The sequence below is a fragment of the Gossypium arboreum genome, chromosome 6 (assembly GCF_025698485.1).
Source record: "Gossypium arboreum isolate Shixiya-1 chromosome 6, ASM2569848v2, whole genome shotgun sequence".
NCBI lineage: Eukaryota > Viridiplantae > Streptophyta > Magnoliopsida > Malvales > Malvaceae > Gossypium > Gossypium arboreum.
In genome coordinates this window covers 91,551,961-91,568,422 of record NC_069075.1, presented here as the reverse complement: position 1 = coordinate 91,568,422, position 16,462 = coordinate 91,551,961, and the positions used below count along the sequence as shown (strand labels likewise).

Here is a 16,462-nt window from a genome sequence, read left to right as displayed (position 1 = left end):
TCCCAATGCTCGGCTTTAACCCCTTTAACAACTCCGATTTTATGTAACATCGGATGCTCTAAACTATCACATTACCTCACTGTCTTGAAACACATCACAATTCATACAACAATACATTCTTGAAAGTCGAAGTCTTTGCTCAATGTAGACTAGTCTAGTTCGGATGCTTGATTTACCAATATTCTCATCTATCCGAACTCACAACATGTAATAAACATTTTAGCTTTCACAAGATGGAAACCTTATCATTCGTAGTGACTTAAACTAATATTCAACTCTTTCTAATAAATATACACTTCTCGTTCAAACTATTTACTCTTTTATCGTACAAAATGAAATTCTATTATCGACTTGGGAAAAATAATCCGACATAATTGTCACATGAAATCTTTCAAATAAATAATTTACCATACCGACTAAAACTCGCGCTTTTATCACCTATGCCTTTACTGATGTCAAATCCTTACATAGAAATTAGAAAAAATCCCAATACTAAAATCACCACATTACCAAGATCAAATTAGAAGTATAGTCATATTTGACATGATTATCACGAGCTGAAGAACGTACTTCGAACATGAGTCGTAATTGACAAATTATGGAACAAAGATAACAAGAAAACTGAATAAAGAAATCCAAGATAGAGAAACCCTGAATAAAGAAATTCGAATAAAGAGATCCGGGATAAAGAAACCCAAGTACGATACTATCTTTGGAGAATCGAAAACCAAATTCATAGAGAAAATACAGAATACCCTGATAATTCTTCAAAGAAAGAAAGTCCAAAAGAAAACATTATTTAATCCCACTGAAATCAAATATAACAAGATCAATATATCTTCCCATACATATATATCAGATGAAGCATCAAGTAGAAGAAACAGAATCATAATATCATATGAATTCTCTCATCAATTCTTATCAGACGAAATGAAATAGAATACCCGATGAAATAGAGCAATATAAATTATAAACCATCAGACTACCAATGCTTTCATCCAACACCGAATTAGAAGACATTCCCATATAACAAGAATTTCTTCGGAAGATCAATAGCCATAGAAATATTTCGAGAACGGTGAACACATAGAACATCTCAAAAGAGATCTAAATCATGTCGGTCATAAGCTGTCACACTCGGATAATTCACATTTGAAATATCATTTCCCCAACTAGTTCTCGCCGTCACAAATTTTATATTAAACCATTCACTAAAAAGGCCAATTCTGAATAAATTTTGATTTACACTTTTCTCGACCTTGCACTTGAGTAATTCGATTTACCAAGGAGAATTCCTTTTCTAACTAGGACAAGGTATAACTCCAATAATTTTTACGTCAATCCGATACTTTACGCTCGACTTTACTTATCACTCATTTTCAATCTCGGATCATACTTATAATTATTCTATCACCGAACTCTTTGGGTTCTCAACCAAAACTTATTCAATACAAATCTCATGAAATTCCATTATAAGTACCACTTTGGTAAGGGGAGGGTTGTAGGACCTCGACTCGACTTTCTTATACATACACATATGACACAACTTCCATCATCATAGTAACATCATCAAAATCATGTCATTCATTCATGTTGGCTTACACCAATTTTCCTATTGTCCCATTTAGACAATATACTTATGCATACATTCTATGTTTTCTAGACAGCTTTACTTATCCATTCATTTAATTAAATTAATTCATGCTCATGACATTATATAAGGCCAAACAAACATAGATATTTGCATCACAATCACAACTTTCATTTCGTGCATCATCACTTACATATCATTACAATCATATAATTCAGTCCAACAATTTAACATAGATAAGTTCATTTCATTATAATCCTTTACCTCATAAAAATTATATACCATTAACATTCATCAACATTCGACATCCAATCAAGACAAGGACATTTTCATTCGTATCATAATATTATGACCTTTATTCATACCTCTACTACTTTCTATTTATTCCGTTCATCTTATCAAGTAAGCCACATACACTACATCATATGAGCATTAAGCAAATATGAATATTTATCACAACATGAACTTTCATCTCACATATTATCACATATGTATCATAAACCTTCATTCATACTTTTCGAACCGAGACTTATCATAATCATAATTTTACTCAAATACCTTTACTTAACATTGAACATGGTTGGCGCAGACTCGGTTGGAGAGTACCTGTCTAAATAAGACGGTACTTATACGCGTCGAAAGACATCACACTATCACGATCGGTGGCATGTATAGCTAAACTTTTACACATGCTAGGTTAGTCCGAGAACCGACTAAACCTGCTCTGATACCACTAAATGTAACACCCGTGCACGAGACCGTTTTAGAGTCGAACACGAGGTGTTAACGGACTTAATTCATTTTAAAATTTCGAGACAAAGCTGGCTAAGCGCATCACAGTCGCTTTAAAAATCATATCTCGAGTTACTGAAACTCAAATCCAATTCCGTAAATTTTTCCTGAAACTAGACTCATATATATATATCTACTAATTTTTTCTAGAATTTTTGGTTGGGCCAATTAGTACAGTTTATTAGTTAAAGTCTCCCTGTTTCAGGGTTCAACTACTCGACCTCTGTGTATTACGAATCAGATATCTCCCTATACAGACCTTCAATGACTATTACGTTTGTCTCTAATAAAAATAGACTCAATAAGGAATCTGTACATATAAAGCGTGACTTCTAATTATCTTTGTAAAATTTATGGTGAATTTCCAAATTCAGAACAGGGGATCCAGAAATCGCTCTGGCCCTGTTTCACAAAAATTTAAACATCTCATAAAATATAGCTCATATACCTGTTTTGCTTATTCCATATGAAAATAGACTCATCAAAATTCGATTCCATAACTTATTCATTATTTAATTCCAATTCTACTATTTTTAGTGATTTTTCAAACTCACGTCACTACTGCTGTCTGAATCTATTTTATGGTAAATTTTACCTATTTCATGGTTTCCATGGATTAGCTAGCAATTTGACATACATAATACCAAATATGATCATGATTAGCCATTCCAATGGCTAATCATTACCAAGCATTTCTATTTCCATACCACTCAATAACCATATCATAAGACCATACATATAAAATGATTATAATGCTATACATGCCATACTCAAAATATACAAGCCATTATGCCAAGATGGTATACGGATAGTGTGAGCGTGCCTCCGACCGCTTCCGATTTCCGAGCTGGCTTGTCAACACTACAAGGAATGAAAAGGAGGAGTAAGCATAAATGCTTAGTAAGCTCACATGCAAATAGCAAGTAACATAACCATATAAGCAAACATAAAACATCATTTGCATAATCATCACCAAGACATTCATATCACCTTTTCATTTATCATCTTACCATATTGTTGTTATATCGAGTTTTCAACCCGAGGGTTAAGTACATACCTGTTCAAAGTATCCATTTCACAACACTTACCAATCGTCCCTTTCATCTTGAGTATTCCTCCATTTGAGTAGAACTTTACCCGTTGAACACATCGAATATAATTCGGATACATGGAAAGTTTGCACATAAGTGCCACATATGTAGCCAAGCTACCATGTAACCCGCCCATAAGTGAACTCGGACTCAACTCAACGAGCTCAGGCGTTCGCATCCATAAGTGAACTCGGACTCAACTCAACGAGTTCGGATGCCTAGTTACATCTCACGAACTCGGACTCAACTCAACGAGTTCGGACATTCGCATCCATAAGTGAACTCGGACTCAACTCAACGAGTTCGGATGCTCAACCATCCTAGTGACATGTCACTTGTATCCTAATCTATTCCTAAGGTTCAAACGGGCTTTTCCTCGATCTCACATTTGCCGTCTTCCATGGAATATCGGGCCGATACTCGATAGCAATTCATATTTATCAAGTAGTAAACATAATTTGCATATTACTTAACATTAACCACAAAGCATAATATTTCACGATAAAAAATCAGCATATCATATAATTAACATCAATAACTTAAAAATAACAATTATGCTACATTATTTACACATGAACTTACCTCGTATGCGAAAATGGCTATTTTACCATTTCGTCCCACCACTTGGTATTTTCCCCATTTTAGCCCAATTTCAATTTTCCTTGCTCTATCATTTAAAATATAGTCTAATTAGGACTCACATTATTCAAATTGACCCAAAATCATATTTTGGAAAAATTACAATTTTGCCCTAAACTTTTGCATATTTACACTTTTGCCCCAAAGCTCGTAAATTAAAATTCAGCCTATTTTCTTATGTTTTATGACATGCTGATCATTTTTCCTTCTATGGCAACATCAAATTCTCACTCTAACATGTACTTATGACTATTAGGTATTTTTACCGATTAAGCCCTTTTGCTCATTTTCACTTAAAACCGAGTAGCACAAGTTGTCTAACATAATTTAAAACCTCATATTCTATCATAAAACACCAAAATACACAAATTTCACTTATGGGTATTTTTCCAAATATAAACCCTAGGTTAAATTATTGCTAGCATAAGCTAAATCGAGCTCTAGGGACTCCAAAACATAAAAATCATTAAAAACGAGGCTAGAACGGACTTACAATCGAGCTTGGAAGCTTGAAAACCCTAGCCATGGTTTCTCCTTGCTATATTCGGCCATGGGGTTGAAGATGAGCAAAATTGGCTTTTAATTTTGTATTTTAATTCATTTTACCCTAAATGACCAAAATGCCCTTACTACTAAACTTTCCAAAATTCCATCCATGTCCAATTTTTGTCCATAGACTTAGAAATTGGTAAAATTACTCTTTAAGGACCTCTAATTAATAATCTAATTCAATTTTATGCAAAATACTTCTAGAACACAAGTTTTGCAATTTATTCAATTTAGTCCCAAATTTCAAATTAAGCACTTTATGCATAAAATTTCTTCACGAAATTTTCACACAATCATGCAATCATATCATAGACCTTAAAATAATCATAAAATAATTATTTATATCTCGGATTTTGTGGTCACGAAACCACTATTCTGACTAGGCCCAAAATCAGGATATTACATAGGGTTTGAACCATGTTATAAATTTGTGTATTTTGATGTTTAATGGTAGATTATGCATGTTTATGGTTGGAGAAACAACTTTTGCTAAGTGATTTTCAATGAAAATGCTAAAAAAGACTAACTTGTGAAAGTTGTAAAATTTTTCATAAAAGTGTGATTTAGTGGAAATTGTGGGTTTTTATAGTTATGAAAGTGGTTTGGCTAGGCTTAAGGTGAAAATAAATTGAATGAAATTATTTTACAAGCCTAGGGGTAAAAGTGTAAATATGATAAAATTTAGGGGCAAAAATGTAATTTCTTCCATAGTATGATAAATTTTAGTAATTAAATGTTTAAATAAACAAAATAAAAGCCTAATTTTTGTCATCTTCAACCCCTCGGCCGAAAGTTTGAAGACCACCATGGCTAGGGTTTTATTTAAGCTTTCCAAGCTCCATAGTAAGTTTGTTCTTGCCCCGTTTTTAATGATATTAACGTTTTTGAAATCCTTGTAGCATGATCTACCTATTTCTACCATTTATTTGAGTTATGATGACGGTCTAGGGTTTGAACCATGTTATAAATTTGTGTATTTTGATGTTTAATGGTAGATTATGCATGTTTATGGTTAGAGAAACAACTTTTGCTAAGTGATTTTCAATGAAAATGCTAAAAAAGACTAACTTGTGAAAGTTGTAAAATTTTTCATAAAAGTGTGATTTAGTGGAAATTGTGGGTTTTTATAGTTATGAAAGTGGTTCGGCTAGGCTTAAGGTGAAAATAAATTGAATGAAATTATTTTACAAGCCTAGGGATAAAAGTGTAAATATAATAAAATTTAGGGGCAAAAATGTAATTTTTGACATAGTGTGATAAAATTTAGCAATTAAATGTTTAAATAAACAAAATAAAGGCCAAATTTTGGTCATCTTCAACCCCTTGGCCGAAATTTTGAAGACCACCATTGCTAGGGTTTTGTTTAAGTTTTCTAAGCTCCATAGTAAGTCCGTTCTTGCTCTGTTTTTAATGATTTTCACGTTTTTGAAATCCTTCTAACATGATCTACCTATTTCTACCATTTATTTGTGTTATGATGAAGGTCTAGGGTTTGAACTATGTTATAAATTTGTGTATTTTGATGTTTAATGGTAGATTATGCATGTTTATGGTTGGAGAAACAACTTTTGCTAAGTGATTTTCAATGAAAATGCTAAAAAAGACTAACTTGTGAAAGTTATAAAATTTTTCATAAAGGTGTGATTTAGTGGAAATTGTGGGTTTTTATAGTTATGAAAGTGGTTTCGCTAGGCTTAAGGTGAAAATAAATTGAATGAAATTATTGTACAAGCCTAGGGATAAAAGTGTAAATATGATAAAATTTAGGGGTAAAAATGTAATTTTTGACATAGTATGATAAAATTTAGTAATTAAATGTTTAAATAAACAAAATAAAAGCCAAATTTTGGTCATCTTCAACCCCTCGGCCGAAATTTTGAAGACCACCATGGCTAGGGTTTTGTTTAAGCTTTCCAAGCTCCATAGTAAGTCCGTTCTTGCTCTGGTTTTAATGATTTTCACGTTTTTGAAATCCTTCTAACATGATCGACCTAATTCTACCATTTATTTGAGTTGTGATGAAGGTCTAGAGTTTGAACTATGTTATAAATTTGTGCATTTTGATGTTTTATGGTAGATTATGCATGTTTATGGCTCGAGAAACAACTTTTGCTAAGTGATTTTCAATGAAAATGCTAAAAAGGACTAATTTGTAAAAATTATCAAATTTGTCATTAAAGAATGATTTAGTGGAAATTGTGGGTTTTATAGTTATGAAAGTGGTTCTGCTAGGCTTAAGGTGAAAATAAATTGAATGAAAATTATTTTGCAAGCCTAGGGGTAAAAGTCTAAATATGATAAAATTTAGGGGTAAAATGTAATTTTACCATAGTATGATAAAATTTAGTAGTTAAATGTTTAAATAAACAAAATAAAAGCCAAATTTTGGTCACCTTCAACCCTTGGCGAAATTTTGAAGACCACCATGGCTAGGGTTTTGTTTAAGCTTTTCAAGCTCCATAGTAAGTCCGTTCTTGCCCCGTTTTTAATGATTTTCACGTTTTTGAAATCCTTGTAACATGATCTACCGTTTTTAATGATTATGCATGTTTATGGTTGGAGAAACAACTTTTGCTAAGTGATTTTCAATAAAAATGCTAAAAAAGACTAACTTGTGAAAGTTATAAAATTTTTCATAAAAGTGTGATTTAGTGGAAATTGTGGGTTTTTATAGTTATGAAAGTGGTTTCGCTAGGCTTAAGGTGAAAATAAATTGAATGAAATTATTTTACAAGCCTAGGGATAAAAGTGTAAATATGATAAAATTTAGGGGCGAAAATGTAATTTTTGACATAGTATGATAAAATTTAGTAATTAAATGTTTAAATAAACAAAATTAAAGCCAAATTTTGGTCATCTTCAACACCTTGGCCGAAATTTTGAAGACCACCATTGCTAGGGTTTTGTTTAAGTTTTCTAAGCTCCATAGTAAGTCCGTTCTTGCTCTGTTTTTAATGATTTTCACGTTTTTGAAATCCTTCTAACATGATCTACCTATTTCTACCATTTATTTGAGTTATGATGAAGGTCTAGGGTTTGAACTATGTTATAAATTTGTGTATTTTGATGTTTAATGGTAGATTATGCATGTTTATGGTTGGAGAAACAACTTTTGCTAAGTGATTTTCAATGAAAATGCTAAAAAAGACTAACTTGTGAAAGTTATAAAATTTTTCATAAAAGTGTGATTTAGTGGAAATTGTGGGTTTTTATAGTTATGAAAGTGATTTCGCTAGGCTTAAGGTGAAAATAAATTGAATGAAATTATTTTACAAGCATAGGGATAAAAGTTTAAATATGATAAAATTTAGGGGCAAAAATGTAATTTTTGACATAGTATGATAAAATTTAGTAATTAAATGTTTAAATAAACAAAATAAAAGCCAAATTTTGGTCATCTTCAACCCCTTGGCCGAAATTTTGAAGACCACCATGGCTAGAGTTTTGTTTAAGCTTTCCAAGCTCCATAGTAAGTCCATTCTTGCTCTGTTTTTAATGATTTTCACGTTTTTGAAATCCTTCTAACATGATCTACCTATTTCTACCATTTATTTGAGTTATGATGAAAGTCTAGGGTTTGAACTATGTTATAAATTTGTGCATTTTGATGTTTTATGGTAGATTATGCATGTTTATGGCTCGAGAAACAACTTTTGCTAAGTGATTTTTAATGAAAATGCTAAAAAGGACTAATTTGTAAAAGTTATCAAATTTGTCATAAAAGAATGATTTAGTGGAAATTGTGGGTTTTATAGTTATGAAAGTGGTTCGGCTAGGCTTAAGGTGAAAATAAATTGAATGAAAATTATTTTGCAAGCCTAGGGGTAAAAGTCTAAATATGATAAAATTTAGGGGTAAAAATGTAATTTTTACCATAGTATGATAAAATTTAGTAGTTAAATGTTTAAATAAACAAAATAAAAGCCAAATTTTGGTCACCTTCAACCCCTTGGCAGAAATTTTGAAGACCACCAAGGCTAGGGTTTTGTTTAAGCTTTTCAAGCTCCATAGTAAGTCCGTTCTTGCACCGTTTTTAATGATTTTCACGTTTTTGAAATCCTTGTAACATGATCTACCTATTTCTACCATTTATTTGAGTTATGATGGAGGTCTAGGGTTTGAACTATGTTATAAATTTGTGTATTTTGATGTTTAATGGTAGATTATGCATGTTTATGGTTGGAGAAACAGCTTTTGCTAAGTGATTTTCAATGAAAATGCTAAAAAGGACTAATTTGTAAAAGTTATAAAATTTGTCATAAAAGTGTGATTTAGTGGAAATTGTGGGTTTTTATAGTTATGAAAGTGGTTCAGCTAGGCTTAAAGTGAAAATAAATTGAATGAAAATTATTTTGCAAGCCTAGGGGTAAAAGTCTAAATATGATAAAATTTAGGGGTAAAAATGTAATTTTTACCATAGTATGATAAAATTTAGTAGTTAAATGTTTAAATAAACAAAATAAAAGCCAAATTTTGGTCACCTTCAACCCCTTGGCAGAAATTTTGAAGACCACCATGGCTAGGGTTTTGTTTAAGCTTTTCAAGCTCCATAGTATGTCCGTTCTTGCCCCGTTTTTAATGATTTTCACGTTTTTGAAATCCTTGTAACGCCCCAATTTTTAGGAATTCTGTGAATATTGGCATAGGTTTAATTATGTTTGTGGGCCTCTAGGAGGCCCAAGCTTAAGATAGAACCCGATAATTTTAGTTAATTTTTGTTCCATAAGAAAAAGGGTGTGAAATTATGAAATAGGACCTATGTGAAAATGTTTGAAAATGCTATAGGCTAATTTGTGGTGGCCAAATAAATAGGAGTACAAAATAGGAGGATTTGCATGTCAAACCTCCCATTTTACATGTAGTGGCTGGTCATCATGTTGGTGGTAGACAATATGTGCACTTGATATTAATAATTTATGGTACAAATTGTTAAAAATTAATAATGGGTTAGGAAAATGTTCCATGATGGGCATGATAAGCATTATGGGCATTTTTATTGGAACTATGGCATGAGTATGGCACAAATATTAGTATTTCATTTATGTGTCATTAAATGTTGAGTGATAAGAATAACAAAAGGAAGTAAAGGAAGGTTTTTTTGGTTCATTCTTTGTTCTTCATAGTCGAATTTGAGAGAGAGAGCAAATAGGGGAGGAAACCCTTGAATATTCGGTCACTAGGAAGAGGAAAATTGAAGGTAAGTTCTTGGTACTTTGCTTCTATTTTGATGTTTATGGGTTCTTCTTGATTCTACCTTAACTCTTGAAGCATATTTTGGTTTTTGGTTGTGTTGTGAGCATTTGGTCATGAATTAAAATGAAGGAAATGGTTGGTGTTTCATGTTCTTTTGATGAAAAATGGAAGATAGGTGAAGTTGAGCCAAACAAATGAGCATGCATGTGTAACGCCCCAATTTTTGGGAATTCTGTGAATGTTGGCATAGGTTTAATTATGCTAGTGGGCCTCTAGAAAGCCCAAACTTAAGATAGAACCCGACAATTTTAGTTAATTTTAGTTAAGGGGGTGAAATTATGAAATAGGACCTATGTGAAAATGTTTGAAAATGCTATAGGCTAAATTGAAGTGGCCAAATAAATAGGAGTGCAAAATAGGAGGATTTGCATGACAAACCTCCCATTTTACATGAAGTGGCCAGCCATCATGTTGTTGTAGACAAAATGTACACTTGATATCCATAATTTATGGTACAAATTGATAATAGGTTAGGTAAATGTTCAATGATAATAGGTTAGGTAAATGTTCCATGATAATGGGTTAGGTAAATGTTTCATGATAATGGGTTAGGTAAATGTTTCATGATAAGAATTTCATGTCTTTTGTGTTAAAGAATTAAATGGATGAAATATGAAGTTTTATTAAAAGAAAAAGGGGTGAAAAGAACAAAGTTTTGTCCATCTTTGTTCATCATAGCTGAAAGTTAGAGAAGAGAAAGGAGAGGAGAAAGCTCTTGAATGCTCGGTCACTTGGGGAAGAGAATTGAAGGTAAGTTCATGGTAGTTTGCTTCTATCTTGATGTTCATGAGTTCTTCTTGATTATACCTTAACTCTTGAAGCATATTTTGGTTTTTGGTTGTGTTGTGAGCATTTGGTCATGAATTAAAATGAAGGAAATGGTTGTTGTTTCATGTTCTTTTGATGAAAAATGGAAGATAGGTGAAGTTGAGCCATACAAATGAACATGCATGTGCCTTAGATGCTAAAGGGAAAAATCGGCTAACATGTTGTGCTTTAAAATGATGAGATGAAGATTATACTTAAGTAAAATCATAGATATGTGATGATTGATTGGTGATATACATGTTTAAATAACATGCATGCAAGTTATGTGTGAAAGAGTGATTTGGTAATAAATCTGCTTGGGACAGCAGCAGTAACGTGACTTTGGAAAATCACCATAAATTGTGGGAGATGAGTTAGAAGCTGCATAAATTATGTAATTAAAGCTTAATGAGTCTAGTTTCAAATGGAATAAACTAGAACATATTTTGAATTCTGTACAATGAGAAATTTGATTCGTAATGAAGAGTGGCCAGATTATTCAAACAGTGAAACATGGGAAAGTTTGAGAAAAATCTGGTATTGATTGGCTAAACCAAAAATTCTGAAACTTTTATGGATAGAAGATATATGAGTCTATTTTCAGGGAAAATTAACGACACTTGATTTGGAGTTTCGTAGCTCCAGTTATAAATGATTTAGTGACTGTTGCTCAGGAAGACAGCTTGCAGTGAAATTTTGATTATGTGGTAAACATTGACAAAAAAATTGTTAATGAGTTGCTTATTGATTTCTTATAAGCTTACTATGATCTGTAGGTGTGGTTGGCCGAATATTGTAAAGGGTTAATACGTAGTTTGTATTTGAATAGTTAGATTAACGTGTTAGTAATCCAATTGTAGGCGGTTCGTGTGTGGATCTCACAAGATATCGTCGCAAATAGGTGTGTAACCGACACCCTCTCATAGACTAGATTGGCAAAAGCCGAAAGCGAAATGCCAAAAGTTGGTATTTTGGGAATTTGCAGAAAAGCGAATGCTCGTAAAATAGTTGGGTTTGTATATTTGGTAATCTAAAGTAATAAACCGCAATACGCGCAATTTAGTACATTTTGATAATTTGGGCTTAATGGGCCAAAGATTGGGTTCATGGGCCAACGGCCCAATTCGAGAAGTATCTTGCGGTAAGTGTTCGATAGTACGTAAATAGTTAGGATATGCATGAAAACGCTAAAAGTAGCTAAATTACTATAATACCCTATGTATGGAAAATTATTTGTTATACCCCTAGGTGTAAAATTACCGTTATACCCCTAGGGTTAATTTTGACCGAAAAGCATGACGATCGATTACGTATGATGTATTCCATGATTATATATCTGTTGCATGGGGACATGGGTTATATTATGGAGGAAGCGTTACGGTGGCTATGCCACAAATATTCGATCCGGTGGCTCGCCACATATATCTATTCGGTGGCTCGCCACGATTATCTCAGATCTGGTGACTCACACATTATTCGCTCGCAGCCATGCTGCAAATTCGTGGTGTGTAGCGGTTGGGTGGGTCGAGTTGTCTCCCCACACGGTGTAAGGTTGGTACGGGGGTGTATACGGTTGGATATGGTTGGGTTTCTACATAAACATATAATATCTGTTCTGTTCTGTTATGGGCCTATGGGCTTTATTTTGAATTCTGTTCTGGGCTAAGGCCAACTTATTCTATTTCTGTGGTTTGAGCTGATATAGACTATGGTTGGATTAATTTACACACTGAGTTTCCCCAAACTCACCCCTTTTATTTTCATCCACGCAGGTAATCCCCAACCATAGTGGGCTTGGAGTCGTGAGGGAATTCGAGTGGCCACCGCTCGAAAGTTTGATTTTCTTCCGTGAACTCAACATCCTTTTATTTACGTTTGAAGTTTTGGGTTTTAAATGTAATAAGGCCGCTTAATTATTTTTGATGGTTTTAATATGTATTACTAAGATAGGTATTACTTATTTTAACTGTTGAAATTGGATAGCTTTAGGGCGCGTTTTCAAAAACAACAATTGATTTCAAAATAACACGACAACAAGCAAAGCTTCTGCAATGAAAGTATTTTCCAAAATTAATCACTTTTCCTAAAAATGACTTAATCAAATCGGTTTCCTAGAAATATCCATGACGTTAAGGTGTGGCAATGGTGGTATGCATGTCTAGGATTGGATCCGAAGGGTGCTTGGTACTTAAGCAGTCCGATGGACTCACCACCTCTTTTCCGGTTTCCTACCTGGTGCACAGCTTCCATTCACTTTAACCCTTAATGAATTAATCTTTTGAACATCAAGTACGATTTTCTGGACTTAGAATGGAATTTTTTTTTTTACATTTTTGATGTGGCATGCTGGATCCGGCCATAACTTCTGGGCCGGGTTTGGGGTGCTACAGCATGTGCCTTAAATGCTAAGGGAAAAAAAATCGGCTAACATGTTGTGCTTTAAAATGATGAAATGGAGATTATACTTAAGTAAACTCATAGATATGGGATGATTGATTGGTGATATACATGTTTAAATAACATGCATGCAAGATAGGTGTGTGAAAGAGTGATTTGGTAATAAATCTGCTTGGGACAGCAGTAGTAACGTGACTTTGGAAAATCACCATAAATTGTGGGAGATGTATTAGAAGCTGGATAAATGATGTAATTAAATCTTGTTGAGTGTAGTTTCAAATGAAATAAACGAGAACATATTTTGAATTCTGTACAATGAGAAATTTGATTCGTAATGAAGAGTGGTCAGATTAGTCAAACAGTGAAACATGGGAAACTCTAATAAAAATCTGGTATTGATTGGCCAAACAAAAAATTCTAAAAATTTTATGGATAGAAGATATATGAGTCTATTTTCAGGGAAAATTAACGGCACTTGATTTGGAGTTTCGTAGCTCCAGTTATAAATGATTTAGTGAGTGTTGCTCAGGAAGACAACTTGCAGTGAAATTATGATTATGTGGTAAACATTGACAAAAATTTGTTAATGAGTTGCTTATTGATTTCTTATAAGCTTACTCTGATCTGTAGGTGTGGTTGGCCGAATATTGTAAGGGGTTAATATATAGTTTGTATTTGAATAGTTAGATTAACGTGTTAGTAATCCAATTGTAGGCGGTTCGTGTGTGGATCTCGTCAGCATATCGTTGCAAACAGGTGTGTAACTAACACCCACTTATAGACTAGATCGGCAAAGCCGAAAAGCCGGTATTTTGAGATCTTGTGAGTGTGCTAATGCTCATGAGATTAATAGTTTGATGTATATGGTAAATTAAAGTGATAAGACTGTAGAGTGCGCGATTCCGTGCATTTCGATGTTTTTGGGCTTAATAGGCCAAAAACGGGATAATGGGCCAAGGGGCCCATGTTGGTAAGAAAACGCGGTAAGTGTTTCTGATCATACATAAATGGCTATGTTATGTATGAAAACCTTAAGAATAGTGAAATTACTTGAACACCCCTAAGTTTGCAAAATTACCATTATACCCCTAGGGTTATTTTTTTCTGAAAAGCATGATGTTCTGTTTCTGTATACGTATGCCATGACATATTATTTCTGTTGCATGGGGACATGGGTTATATTATGGAGGAAGCGTCCGGTGGCTATGCCACAAATATTCGATCTGGTGGCTCGCCACATATATCTGATCGGTGGCTCGCCACGATTATTCGATCTGGTGGCTCGCCACATATATCTGTTCTGGTGGCTCTGCCACGATTATCTGTATCTGGTGACTCTGTCACATTATCTGTTCTGGCAGCCATGCTGCAAATTCTATGGTGTGTAGCGGTTTGGTGAGTCGAGTTGTCTCCCCACACAGTGTAAGGTTGGTACGGGGGTGTATACGGTTGGATATGGTTGGGTTTTTGCATAAACATGTAATATCTGTTCTGTTCTATTATGGGCCTATGGGCTTTATTCTGAATTCTGTTCTGGGCTAAGGCCAACTTATTCTATTTCTGTGGTTTGAGCTGATATAGGCTATAGTTGGGTTAATTTACACACTAAGTTTCCCCAAACTCACCCCTTTTATTTTCATCCACGTAGGTAATCCCCAACCATAGTGGGCTTGAAGCTGTGAGGGAATTCGGAGTGGCCACCCGTTCTGAAAGTTTGATTTTCTTCTGGTGAACTGGACATCCTTTTATTTACGTTTGAAGTTTTGGGTTTTTAAATGTAATAAGGCCGCTTAATTAATTTTGATGGTTTTAATATGTATTACTAAGATAGGTATTACTTATTTTAACTGTTGAAATTGGATAGCTTTAGGGCGCGTTTTCAAAAACAACACGACAACAAGCAAAGCTTCCGCAATGAAAGTATTTTCCAAAATTAATCACTTTTCCTAAAATGACTTAATCAAATCGGTTTCCTAGAAATATCCATGACGTTAAGGTGTGGCAATGGCAGATGCATGTTCAGGATTGGATCCGAAGGAGCTTGGTACTTAAGCAATCAGATGGACTCACCACCCTTTTCGGCTTCCTACCGGTGCACACTTCCATTCACTTTAACCTATAATGAAATTATCTTTTAAAACACTAAGTAAGTTTTTCTGGATCAACAATATAAAATGTTTTGAACGCTTTGATGTGGCATGTCGGATCCGGCATAACGTCTGGGCCGGGTTTGGGGTGTTACATTTAGTGGTATCAGAGCCTAGGTTGCAACAACTCGGCTGTGGAATGAGTTTACAAAAATAAAGATTTTCGAAAGCGAAAATTTTATAAAGAATGCGAAAAACTCGATTTTCAAAATTTAGATCTTTAGAAGGTGGCATTCTGAATCTCCGGCTCAAGTCTGTAAGTATTCTGAATTTTTCTAAATATTTTCCTGAATTATCTGTCTGTACTGAAACCCTACTAGGACACTTTAGATAGGATGATACTGAAACCATAGGAAAATCTGATAAGAGATTGAAACTGTAGCTAGACTTCGATTCTGCGAAAACAAACTTTGAATTACTGTCTGATTCATAAAACATCTGTAATAATCACTGGAATACTAAGTTAATGCATAAAATTCGTAAACAGATAATACGATATGAGTACAAGAGCTACTCGTGGAAGAAGCCGTGGACGTGGCCGAGGAAGGGCTCGAGCGGTATCTTCATCTTCGGGACATATCTCGGCGGCAGATGCACCGGTACCATCAGCAACGGAAGTGGAGTCTCATGATGGTTGTAACACCCCAAACTCGGCCCAGACGTTATGACTGGATCTGACATGCCACATCGAAGTGTTCAAAACATTTTATATTGTTGATCCAGAAAAACTTACTTAGTGTTTTAAAAGATAATTTCATTATAGGTTAAAGTGAATGGAAGTCAGTGCACCGTAGGAAATCGGAAAGAGGTGGTGAGTCCATCGATCGCTTAAGTACCAAGCTCCTTCGGATCCAATCCTAGACATGCATACCGCCATTGCCACACCTTAACGTCATGGATATTTCTAGGAAACCGATTTGATTAAGTCATTTTAGGAAAAGTGATTAATTTTGGAAAATACTTTCATTGAGGAAGCTTTGCTTGTTGTCGTGTTATTTTGAAATCAATTGTAGTTTTTGAAAACGCTACCTAAAGCTATCCAATTTCAACAGCTAAAATAAGTAATACCTATCTTAGTAATACATATTAAAACCATCAAAATAATTAAGCGGCCTTATTACATTTAAAACCTAAAACTTCAAATGTAAATAAAAGGATGTCCAGTTCACCGTAAGTAAATCAAACTTTCGAATCGG

The 16,462-nt window shown here is 33.9% G+C and overlaps 1 long non-coding RNA gene across 1 annotated transcript; it reads left to right on the top strand.

Annotated features, from left to right (window-relative positions):
• The first annotated feature begins 10,507 nt into the window (after window positions 1–10,507).
• LOC128294101 (uncharacterized) lies at window positions 10,508–14,917 on the top strand. Its single transcript, XR_008284358.1, has 3 exons — window positions 10,508–10,665; window positions 13,834–13,875; window positions 14,768–14,917. It is a non-coding gene; the product is annotated as an uncharacterized LOC128294101 (long non-coding RNA).
• Window positions 14,918–16,462: the final 1,545 nt, after the last annotated feature.